This window comes from Microtus oregoni, unplaced genomic scaffold, assembly GCF_018167655.1.
Source record: "Microtus oregoni isolate MIOR12 unplaced genomic scaffold, Mior012 000041F_ref0000270, whole genome shotgun sequence".
NCBI lineage: Eukaryota > Metazoa > Chordata > Mammalia > Rodentia > Cricetidae > Microtus > Microtus oregoni.
In genome coordinates this window covers 17,920,695-17,933,332 of record NW_024543208.1, presented here as the reverse complement: position 1 = coordinate 17,933,332, position 12,638 = coordinate 17,920,695, and the positions used below count along the sequence as shown (strand labels likewise).

General features: G+C 46.6%; 1 protein-coding gene across 2 annotated transcripts in view; it reads left to right on the top strand.

Moving 5' to 3' along the window:
- Window positions 1-2,544: 2,544 nt before the first annotated feature.
- Window positions 2,545-12,638, top strand: part of Irf2 (interferon regulatory factor 2) — a 109,374-nt gene continuing 99,280 nt past the window's right edge. Inside the window, exon 1 of one of the 2 annotated variants that reach the window (XM_041632486.1) lies at window positions 2,545-2,735. The gene's annotated coding sequence lies outside the window, so the exon portion shown is untranslated. Of the gene's footprint in view, window positions 2,736-4,116; window positions 4,258-12,638 lie in introns of those variants that run through there. The other variant, XM_041632487.1, reaches the window with a different exon arrangement.

Below are 12,638 nucleotides of genomic sequence, written 5' to 3'. Positions count from 1 at the left end.
ATACAACTGATTGGATGGACGGATGTTGTGGGAAGATATCAAAGACAACTAAAACACTCCAAACAGTCCAAGCCGACTCTTTGTTGCTTCTCAGAGATCACACATGATTAGGACATGGCTCTTCCTTAAACAGTGAGGTCAGGCTGCACTAAGAGCAGGCAGGGCCAGTTCCTGATGGAGCATCTCGTGAAGACTGACGGATGGGAGGACAATGTTCAGAAGCAAACAGTTGGAATGCTTTCTCTACCCAGCCATGGGGCTTCCAGGACTGGCCTTTGTGGATGGCCGTAAGTCACTAGGATGCTGGGTAGAGACTTGTGGGCACGTCCTGTCTGTCTCCCCTGAGTGTTTGCCACTGAGGCAGCTATTGTCATGGACACCAGCAAGGTAACACTGATTTGTCCCATCAGACCTCATTGTTTCTTTCTCTCCTTGGGCCTGTACATAAAAAAAAAAAAGATGCTGAATTGAGCCTGGAATGAGCCAGAAGTTCAGAAGGACACCTTTCTTCCCTTCCTTTCCTTCTTCTAGGGAAGAGAATACAACAGTCTGGGTACAGATGAAAATAAACAGATACCGATAGCACACGCCTATAATTTCAAAACTGGAGAGCTAAGGCAGGGGCATCTTGGGTCCAGGACTACTTGGGCCACACTTATGGCTAGCCTGGACTTCTTTAGATAGGAAGATCCTGTCTAAAAACAGAAAACACATGAACAAACAAAGAAACAAACAAAAGTAAAACAAGCAACAGCAGCAAAGAAAACAACGAGCAGGGGCTGTCGAGATGGCTCGGCGGGGAAGACTGTGGCTGCGAAAGCATGGAGAGATGAGCTCAAACCCCAGTTCTCACTTGAAAAGCCAGGCCTGGCTGTGTGCACACCTCATTCCACCGCTGTGGCTGGGGAAGCTTGCTGGAGCGGCTAGCTGCCAGTCTCCTTCTAGGTTCAGTGAGAAACCTTGTCTTACTGTAGAGAATGACAGACAGGACACTCTGGCCTCTGCGAGTGAATGACTTGCACACACACAAACACACACACACGTACCACGTGCGCTCATGCACACAAAAAAGCAGGCAAGCAAAGAATGATCAGCGGTTATTAGGTTTTTAACTTAGGTGCCTGGTAGATAAAGAGGGGACAACCATCTTGCATTTTGTACACTCTCCTGGTTATTGATGTATTGTGTATATGAAAACAAGGTTTGTACAGTGTTATTAGGGGAGGAAAAAGGACGATTTGTACACGAGGGAAATCTATTTTTGAGACAAGGCAGAGTCCTTAATCCAGCTGTTTTCCTTTCACAAGTATGGATACTTTCCTTTCTCCTCTCACTTCTGTGACAAACAGGAGACAGAATTAGTTTTCAGATGTGTACGCCTAGGTCGTTACAGTCTCCTAGGATGGAACCTTCTCTAGTGGCTAGAGAAGGCCGAGAGGCTGATGAAATGGTAAACCCAGGGAAGAAACAGGTGTAACTAAATGTAACGAAATACTTTTAAAGTTAAATGACCACAGAGGAGGAGGTTCCAGGGGAGCTGGCCTAGGAGAGCTAATGGGCAACAGCTGTTGCACCTGTCCTAGGTACCCGACCGCCTAGAATTCTTTATTAGGTCCATTGTACAGCATGGAAGACAGCGGCCAGGGATGTTCAGCTAATAAGAGGGTCGAATATGGACTTGGCTAGAAGTCATCTGTTGCTTTAAGCCTTCACTCCAGGGCCAGCCACAAGCAAGACATTTTAAGTTAAGTAGTGCACAACCTTGCCCATCTCATCTTGCAGGAACGGAACGTTAATAGTGAAGGCATGAAGTAGCCTTGAGGAATGACTTGCTAGGAGAAGGCCTTTCTAATCATCCTAGCACTCACACAGAATGCCAGGCTGCTCCCCCCCCCCCCCCAGTAGACCAGTAGGAGACGCAATAAATTCGGGAGGAAAGTAATGCCCTCTTTTTAGCTGACTTCGTTCCTTACATTCCTTTGCAGCGGGCGACTTTCCAAGATGAGTTTGTGTGTGCAGCCTGTGCACAGAGGTTCCGAACACTTAACCCACGGGGCAGGAAGGGTTGCCAGGCTTCCCAGGCGCCCCCTGGTCGGTCCCCGCCTTCAGGTAGGATTCAGAGTCAGGTAACTCCTTCTTTCCCTACGGTCACCTAGCTGGTGGCCAGATCCTTAGCCTGGCCCGCCACTTCTGGAGTCCCCACTCCAGCCTGGCCGCGGTGAAAGCGAGCTCCCCTTGGCGCGAGCTACACACTCACGCGCTGCCGCTTGTTGCTCCCCCGCAGCCGCGACGTGGGGAAGTGAAAATGAAATTGACTTTTCCGAGAAATGATGAAAGCAGCGCTGCCGGCCAATGAACAGCGGCGGCGAACTTCCGCACCTCCCGGCTGGCCGCTGGAGCCCTCCCTCTGCCTCCACCTCCGGGTTGCACAAGCTTGAAACAAACACTGGGGAGGAAGGGCGGGGAGGGAGGAGGGCGGAGGGGGGGGGGAGCGAGGGAGGGAGCGGGGCCGGGAGAGGGCGGGGGTGGGGGGGATTTCCAGCCTCGGCTCCTCGCAGTTTCCTCTCCTTGTTTTGCTTTCGATCTGGACTGTTCTCAGGCAAGCCGGGGAGTAACTTTTAGTTTTGCTCCTGCGATTATTCAACTGACGGGCTTTCATTTCCATTTTACACACCCTAACAACACTTACACCTTGCGGGATTGTATTGGTAGCGTGAAAAAAAGCACACTGAGAGGTAACATTTTTTTCAAATAATAGTTGTGACTGTGCGTGTGTTTTCTCTCGAGGGCATGTTGATGGGGACAGGAGGAGCTCTGTATGTATGTGCGTCCTGATGCTTTGACACGATGTTTTGCAGACGGAAAATGCCGGGGTTCATAAATATTAATACCGATTTTTGGAGGAAGAGTCGGCGCAGTTATGGATCATCTGATTTTAGGGGAAGCAGGGTCTGCTGCTGTTGCTGCTGGTACTGGGGCTGCTGAGGCTGCAAGGAGGAGGAGGAGGTAGAGAGGGAGGAGGAGGTTAGTGGAGGTTTAATTTCACTTTTGGATTTGCAGATGCGAAGAGGTGGCTCCATGGACACAGATCTGCTCTGTGTGATTCTGCGCCCCAGGTGTCGTGCGTTGTGGGTGCTGGTCCGCTGGAGTCGGGCCTCATTTAAAATAATATTGGGTTGTGTGTCTGCGTGTGTGCGCGTGTTGTCTGCGTGTGTGTATGTGTGTGTTTACGGACACTGTCGCCACCAGGTCCGAAGAAGAGAACAGGGGTTCTTCTCAGTGCCCGGCAGCCCTTCTCTCCGGGCAGTCTCTGGTGTAAATAGACTGGCACCCGCGGTCCCCAGATATCCATGCCCGGGCAGTGGCCACAGTAAACTTGATGGGTGCCATGAGACGCTCCCGGGATGCGCTCGCCCGCGGGGCTCCGGATCGGGTGACGGGCGTCGGGTGCCAGCGGCCACTCGGGCCGGGCGGGCTCCGCGCACGGCTGGGCGCGGGCCTGGCCGGCGCGCCCGGCTTCCTGGGGGCTGGGCCGCCGCCACTCGCCAGGGACGTCGCGTCCTCCTACCCGCCGGCCAGCGCCTGGCCTGGCCTCAGGGCTTTGTCACTGCACTTGTCCCAGTGCTCAAGGCACCCGAGAGGCGCGTCCCGGGAGGGCTCTGCGCGCAGGGGTCACCTACCCCGGCGCGGCCTAGCTGCGAGCGCCTCCGGGTCCCCGCGGGCGCCCCCGGGCCGGCCTGGCGCGCTGGGCCCGACCCGCCTTGGCTACGGAACGGGCGAGGTGTGGGGGCGGGGAGCCTCCGGGGACCGTGCGGCGCCCCCGCGGGTAGGAGTTGGGGGCTGGCGAACCCTCGGGGGGTCTCCGGGATGCCGTGGAGATCCGAGTGTCCGCCCCGTGCCCTCCGACCCGCTCCGGGCGCCGGGTGACATTCGCCCGCCGGCCGAACATGGTTGGTGCAGAGCGGCAGCCGCCACTTCCTCTCCGCCCCAGCGGCCCGGCTCTCTGGGCGAGCGATGCGGGCCGCGGCCAATCGCGGTGCCCGGCCAGTCCCCGCCACTCGGCCTTGGGGGCCGGCGCCCCTGAGTCGCCCGGGGAAGCCTCAGCGAGAGTGCAGGGCCCGGACGTCGCAGCCGGTGCCTCCGCTGGGCCCCGGGTCTTGGATCGTTGGCCACCCTCAGCCCCTCGCCCCTTAGGAGCAGGGAAGGGAAGGAGGCCAGCAGCCTCAGCCCTGAGCCAGGACTGTGCTCGGGCACCAGGTGAGACGCCCGGGTCAGCCGGTGGAGGCAAGACCCTTGGTGATCGGCTGCAAATAAGACACTAGGGGTTGGCAGTCGAGGTTGTCACTGGTCCGCTGCCCGGTAACCCCCTGTGTTTGAAACTTGGGGACATGTTCCTCCTCCCCTCCTCCCTCTGGTGTGGGCACTCCTTGTCCTTGGCTGTGCCTGTGACAGGGAGGCAGAGTGGTGCCGGGGTTAGCTTTCTGCCACTGGCTTCCCTGTGGCTGGGACTCCCGGCTGCTCTTGACGAATGGCTCTGGAGGGTGGAGGATAGTTAGATTTCCTGTTGTGCATTTTCAGGAATCACTGAGGTTGTCGTCAAGCCTGAAGTCATTTATTAGTTCTTTTACAGCGACTGACTGCAAATAACATTTGAAGTCTGTACTTCTCTGGAGCTTAAGGGCAGGTGCAGGGACGGGTCTGTTAGCCCACTGTTTACAGAAGGTGGATGACTGGATGTTAGACAAGATGTACACCGCCTGGTCAGGGCAGGGCCCCAGAGGTCGCCCCGTTTAACTCCATCACTCGCACAAGTTAAGAATTATATGGTTTTTCTCATCTCCTCTCTTTTAACTCGGAGTGGGGGTGTCACAAAAACAGAAACCAATACAATCTTGAAATCTTGTCTTTTCTAAGGCAGATTCTGGTAAATGGAGTATTTAGGACTTGAGTTGGCATCTCTTTTAAGGGGTAACTCTGGTACATCTATTGATTGACGGGACAAAGTCCGGAATTTCACTGTAATTGGTGAATGATTATCATTTACAGCCTTGCTTGTGTAAGAAGCCAGCTTTTGGCCGGGCTTTAAGATCTCAGAGATCTTGTCTGTTACGATTTGTTACTGCTTCTTAAAATTAAACGTATTTCCTTCTCAGTGAGTTGTCCTTTTTTTCTGCTGACCTTCAAAAGTTAGGAAGAACTCCACCTATTTCAGACTGACTTACCTGTAAAAATACCATCTTTATATAAAAAATGAGGGTTTGTAATCAAACTGGAAGTAAATTAAGGCAAAAAGAGGAATTGCCATAAATTCTTGACGGCTCTGTGAACTATGGCCTTACTTTTCTCCTACCCCACCTCCTGAAATACTTCATTAAGCAAATATTTAATATACCAGAGCTAGTGAAAGCTGTTTAAATTTAGGAGTGGAATACTTAAAGCTTTGGGTATTCAACATTTGATACACGTCGATTTCCTTACAAACCCTTTTATTCTCAGCTTCATTTAGTAAAAAGCTGTGTCTTATTTCTCGCCTTTTCACTTCAGGTTTTAAAAGAGCAAACAGACTGCTGAACCAACCGCACAGGGGCTATCACATCCCAGCTCCCTTATCTGCCTTCCACCAAACGGGCTGAGAGTAATCAAGAGAGAACTTATTTATACATTTGGCAAATATTTGTGGGACATGAACTGCCTGATACAGTGGTAGTCTGTGTGAATTCATCTGGAAGCAAGGAGGACAGCTTCCTCAGCTTCTACAAAGGCTGCCTTCTAGCCGTGAGCTGACAACCAAAAATAAATACAGTAATTACCTTTGGGGGTTAGTCTCAGAAAGGTAATAATACATTATACTTACAGAGCCGCTTTGGGGAACAATTGTGATACTGTGCCTGAGAGAACATTGTGTACATTTTAGCAATCTACAAATGTGTTACTAATTAACTTTCCAAGCTTTATTAGATTATTGTTAAGATTAACCTATATATATATGTAAAGCTTATATGTACACACATATATATGTGTATATACATATGGAGGTGTGTGTCCTGGTACATACTTCTAATCCCAGTGTTAAGGAGGCAGAAGCAGGAGGATTGTGCGTTCAAGTTCAGGTACAGATGGAAACCGTCTTTAAAGTAAAAGTGGGGAATCACAATTAGGACGATACTTCTGAGGGCATATAAAATAATGGCAAAGGATTAAATAGTGGGCGACTATTATATGTGAAATTTCAAGAAAATATTTAACAGTGAAATACCATGTAAATGAAATTGTGTGTGTGTGTGTGTGTGTGTGTGTGTTTGCTAGGAGAAAAATTAAGTGGTATCCATGGAGAGCAAATGGTATGGGAACAACTGATTTGGATGAATGTTTTCTTTATTTACTTATACATCAATTAAATTACCTTATCATAGCGAACTCACATAAAAAAAGCATACAACTCGGTTAAGGTAGCCACTCAAACAAATACTAGCCCAGTCCCAAACCCTCTGCATTTCTGTGAGCTTTTATACAGTTACAATGGCCTTTCTGAAGTCATGGAGCTTCACTTGGGGGTTTATTCTTCACCAGTAATTCTATTTGTGTGCACTTATCTCCCACTAAGATGGAAACCTGTAGCAGGGTTGAAAGTAGAGAACCATTAGCTTTATATCCTCTTTCATGACTCATGGTTCCCTTTGCCTCCATTCTGTTCTTCCCTATCACCTACGATGACCCTTTCTTGATCTCTTTTCTAAATAGCATTTGATACCCACACTTAGAGCTGTGTCCATATGTGTTACAGGTTAGGCTCTGAACATGAGAGACAACATATTTGCCCTGTTTACAATGGAGACAATACACAGGTTGCACTGTGCTATGGCCTGAATTTCCTTCACTGCTCTTTCAGATGCGTTAAGTGATGGCTGCTACAGATAGGCTTTAGCTCTTGTCTGTATTTAGTTGCATTGTCTTTGAAGGGCCTTGGGACACTCGGATTTACCGACTCCTCAAGTGCTCAACACTCTGTGTGTAAAAATAGTATGATATGACAGGTGAAAATAAACACCAATAGTGCATATTTATAATATACATAAATAGATAATAGATTTATATGAAATAACAGGAAGTATTAATAGTAGGGCCAGTTGTTTTCATCTGTATGGCATCCCACGTTCCTTCCTGAATAGAGGAGGGGATGAGCAGGACTTTCTACCTCTGTCTGCCCCATCCATGCCCTGCTCTCTGGCTTGCGTGGATTAATATTTAGTTAGAAATATCAGCTTAATGTATAACTGGCCAACTTGAGGGGGTGTTAGCTGGTAGAGATTGTAGCTGAGAAAGTTTGATCAAGCTTTGATTTTACCTCCCCACCCCACCCTGTAACAAATTATGTGTCGATATCAGATTTAAACCTGAAACTATTATTTGAGAATAAAATACTAAAGAAAATACTACCCAGAAAGATACATGCCCCAGGCAGCTGCCACCCAACTGTGGCCATGCCATGAAGATTCCCCGGGCTTTCTCTGAATTAAGTCGAAGGGCAGTCAGGAAGTCCTTTAAATTGATTTCACTCTACCGATTCACCTTAGGATAGATTCTCTGACACAAATTGTGTTCGTTTAGGAAGACTTAATGAGACTAGACTTCTTTTCACCACTTAGCCTCCTATGACTTCCAGTCAGAACTCCTGGCCAACTCTAGAAAACTATTCTCATCAAATCTAGTAAATGTAATCCTATCCAAACATAGGGAAACCCAGCATGTTGGCACTCCAGGCAGGTCTGTATTAAGGTGACAGCCATGAGGTACTGGAACCCAACTGGTGATTTCCCTCAGAACTTCAAGTTCTGCTGGGATCCAATCATTGCTTTAAGTGAATAGTTAATTAAACGTAGCAACAAACTTATTCACTTACCAAACAACTTGTGGACAACTGGCCATGTACAAAATTTTGTTTAGAGGAAGGTAAATGGGCTCAGAATCCTAGAATTCACTACACACACACACACACACACACACACACACTCACACACACACACACAATTTATATATATATACACAAAAGCATAATACATGTATATAGATTACTTAATTTCAAGTTCTGTTCATATATAACATAAACATAAATTGATTTGTTTAAAATAATATAGATCACACACAGAGGCACACAGAGACACATACATACACACAACACACACATACACATGTGTGTGTGTGTGCGCGCACACACACACACACACACACACACACACACACACACACGTGTATGTGCCCTGAATTGAACCCAGAGCCTCGAGAATGTTAAGCAAGTGTTATACCCCAAGACTTGGAGATGACTTTTATCTCTTTTATTCATTCTTTAGTAACTTCCCCTTTTGGGACCCTAATTTCCATAAAATGTGGTTAGATAGTTCTGTAATCCTTAGGGGACCAGGAAATACATTTGTTTATTATTAAATGACCAAGGGAAAGGAACATTTAAAAACCATTCAGGATTCTTTAGATTTGAGACTGGCTACAGTCCTCAAGTCTAAATCTTTCAGACTTGAGCTTGGCTATAATCCATAGTATTATAATACATTATAGCATATAATATATCTCTTCGCTCCATCATTATGAACCTTTTGTTCCCTAGAGTGTGCCAGGTCCCTCAATTGTGTGGTCAGGGCAAAGGTGCAGAACCATTCACTATTCCAGGATTTCTTCTCAGGGTGAGTCTTCGGTTTTGGCTTTGGCTCAAAGGCTATGCCAAGCAAACAACAAGCAAAAGCCACTTGCTTCTACGTTTTACATATTGTTTTGAATAGGGCTCCCCTGTGTTGGTGCTGCCCATATTGACCTTAGTCATCCTGCCAAAAATGGTATTCACATCGTGGGTGTCCTATGCTGACTTTTCCATTCTAAAGAGTGAAGAAAGACAGTGTCGTATGGCGGTGCCTCCTCGTGCAGGAAGGTCATAGTTATGGTGGGTTCTTTCTCCTGTCTTGTTTTGTTTCTGTTTTGGTTTATACTTCCCTTTGTCAGCTCTGGTAAGCTGGAAAGAACTAGAGCTGAGCAAAGAGACATGTGGAAACACATAGGAGAAACAGGAGGCTCTTGGGGGGACTTCCCATGCATTTTTTTTTAAATCTTAAGAACATACCCAATACAGTTGAACAGAGATCTTAATTTAGAATTTTGTGTGATAAAAGCCTGTCCAGTTTTCATTAAAAAAAAAAAAACGTATTTTTGAGCAACAAGTACTTCCCATGCCATTTTTCGAAATAATTTCTTTCCAAATGTACTTATCAACTTACTGCTATCTGAGCGACAATATTGGATGCCCATGCTTTAGGCAACCAAAAGGAAGTAAACCAAAAGAACTTAATTGATCCTTAGTGAGCTTATGCCTATTGGATTTAGGGACAACCCCAAGAAGTCCTTTTGCAGACAGAAGATCTATCTGTTTTGGCCCTGTGAGCTTCACATCTGACTCACTCCCCATTTTATTGGGTTGACATTGTGAATGAGAGGGAGGTGCATACAGATTGCTTTATCTCAGCCAATATCAGGCATTTTTAATTCTGTTCTCCTTATCCTAGATTTATTGAAGGTGAAGAAAAGAGCAGTGGTGAGAAGAGAATGTCCTGACACCTAACTGTGGTGTTGGTAGGGTGGTGGAGTGGAACTGGGGAGGGTGCAGCAAGGGGGGAGTGGGGGAGAGAAAGAGTCGGTACTTGGTAGCAGAGGAGAGGGTAGAGGCAGTGAACAGGCAGAAATTGCACAGCTGACTTGAATGGCTAAGATTTATCTTTATTTCATATGTATGAGTGTTTTGTCTGCATGGATGTCTGTGTATCGTGTGCTTGCCTGATGCCTGTAGAGACCAGACCAGGGTGGCAGATCTCCTGGAACTGGAGTTACAGATGGTTGTGAGCCTCTGTGTGGCCTCTGGGTATCAACCTGGGTTCTCTGGAAGACGATCAAGCACTCTTAAACATGGAGCAATCCCTTAGGCTCCAAGTTTAGCATTTTAAATACTGTAAACATATCCCATGAAGTTAAGTTCCAGGAAATTCCTTTCATTGCAAAGTGTCAGACACACTGTGGAGTTAAGGAAGGAGAGGTGTGTGAGGTTGTTAGTACTTACTCATGGGTGAGTTGAAATGCTGAAGGAGCGCCCTCTGGTTGTCTTTGGGGTTAGACCTTTAACCCTGTGCAAGACAGAATGTGACATGAAATTGCCAGGCAGCCGCTGCCTCTATGCAAGTGAACACAGATTTACAAGCGACTGTCTCTTGGGCATGGTCAAAGTCACCTTAGAGGTATTGATGTTGAAGTTTTGGGGATGGAAGGACAGAGACTCACACTGTAAGGCCCCTAAACTTTCTCTAGCACCCCCCCCCCCAGAAGATAGGAGGCAACACAGCAAGTCAGAAACACTGTGGCAGCTCTCATAGGCTATGTCCCCCAGACTGCTCTTCTTTGATTGGGTTTTACTCTTCTCCCATCCCAAGTGGTTTATATGGAAGCCGGAGAGCAGATTGGACAGTATTGTGCTTCCTGCCAGATCAGGTCAAGAGAGAACTGTGAGCTCCTTAACTAGGTAGATACCACAGGTCACCGACTGTTGGGAAACCTGGTGAAGCATCATATAGCTGAAGCTTTACACAAAGAGGAGTTTTCTGGAATTTAGCTTAGTGATATATGCTCACAGTGTTGAAAATGTTAAATGTTCTAGCCAGGCAGTCACAGTGGTGAATACTTGCTTCCCTAACATCAGGAAGGCTGAGGCAGGAGGATTGCTGCAACGTTGAGGTGGTCTTGGGTACATAGTGAGCTCAGGGCTAGCTTGGATACAAAGTCAGACTTTGTTTCAAACCAAACAAACCTTAATGTAAAAAGAGTTAAATGGTCTGTTCCATTAATGGTGCTTCTAGGAATCTACTTCCTTGAGGTGACTGGAGGTTAGAACAAAGATTTATGGGTAAGGTAGTTTATTCAATTGGATTTCACTGTATAGAGACTTGTGAAGCTTTTGAATAGCCAAAGAAGAGAAACACATATAAATTATGGCGTATCTGGAAAGTAGGTAGTTTTTAAAAGTCATACTTTTGGCTAGCATTTAATGAGGGGAAATATTTATCATATGCGTATTGGCTGGGAGAAAAGGATATTAGATTGTACCCCTGCTCTTATTTTAAAAATTGTGCGAATTTTGTTTATGCAATGTTAAAAGATGCTGGAGGAAAACAGCTTGATAGTGGGATATATTTGACTCTCTTTAAATACCCTCCCCCAAGACACTTTGCGTTTGTTAAAATTTGAGTCATCCATAGTTCCTTTCATGACTAGAGAAACGGTCTCAAGACAGTGCTCATGTGTCCCCACTGACCAAACTCTAGCAAGTGTGAAATTAGAAAAAGGAAATTGGGCCAGGTAGTTTGGGTGCTTGCCTTTAACTTTAGCACTCGAGAGGCAGGGGCAAGCAGATCTCTGTGAGTTTGAGGCCAACCTGGTCTACAGAGTGAATTCTAGGACAGCCAGTGTTACACAGAGAAGCCTTGTCTCAGAAAAACAAATAAACAAAGAAAGAAAGATGAGCTAGGAAACTGAATTTTGCGGAGCAGGGTGCTAACTATTGACTTAGCCATTCTCCATCTTACTCTGATTCCTTATACAGATCCAGGCTCAGAATTGGGGCTCTCCTAGCCAATGCTGGGAGGCACCATCGCCTTGCTATGCCAAGAACTAGTAATGGTCTATGATGTTATCCCATGTGACAATTCTGCCTTATATGGTTGTAAATACCATAGAGACACAACACTGGAGAAGGAGACGAGAATTACCGCTATTTACAAGCAAGTCAACAAGAGGATCAGTGCAATATTGGTCTCCACAGCTAGACCCTGATGCATCGTGTTGGGGGCATTGCATGCTGTAGAGAAACTGTCCCTAGAGGGAGGAAGGAGGAGAGAGGCATGAAGAGAGAGAGACAGGCAGGGACACACAGAGAGAGCTCTAAACCTTTGCTCCTTTGAAATGGAGTGTGAAGGATTCAGGCTTCTTCTATGATATATGGCTTTTATCTAGTGATGTCCTCCGAGTTCTGTCCCCTATCCTTTGTGTAGTAGAAACTCCTGAGCAGACAGGGTCTTCTTAGCTTTAGCAGCTGGGGACCCTCATTAAGTAAGAGGTCTGGACTAGGCTCTATTTTTTGGTCCTGTTGAGGAGATAAGAGGTTTTTTCCCCCATCAGATAAGAGCAGTTCATTGAGATAAATGGCCACAGATCTACTTCTCAGGGTGTATGCAAATGTGGAGGTCTAGTGAGCATGCTCTCCCTATACAGCCTACCCCTTCCCAGGTGACTTCACATGTCTGTTCTTTATCTGTTGAAATATTAGAACAGTTTCACTCCAATTATGAATACAGTCCTATTTTATGATTGTGCTGAAACTTAGTTTAGGTATATTAATCCCTAGTCCAGAGACTGAAGGACAAAACCAAGGTGGGGGTGGGGAGGGAGGAAATTGATGAGGACACAGTCCGGTACAAGGACAACACAAGCCATGTGTTTATTTCTTGGTTTTAGTATCTATATTAGTAAAGTTAAAGAAACAGGTGGAATAATAAAATTTGTTTGACTCATTACTTTCCAAATGTTACCACTTC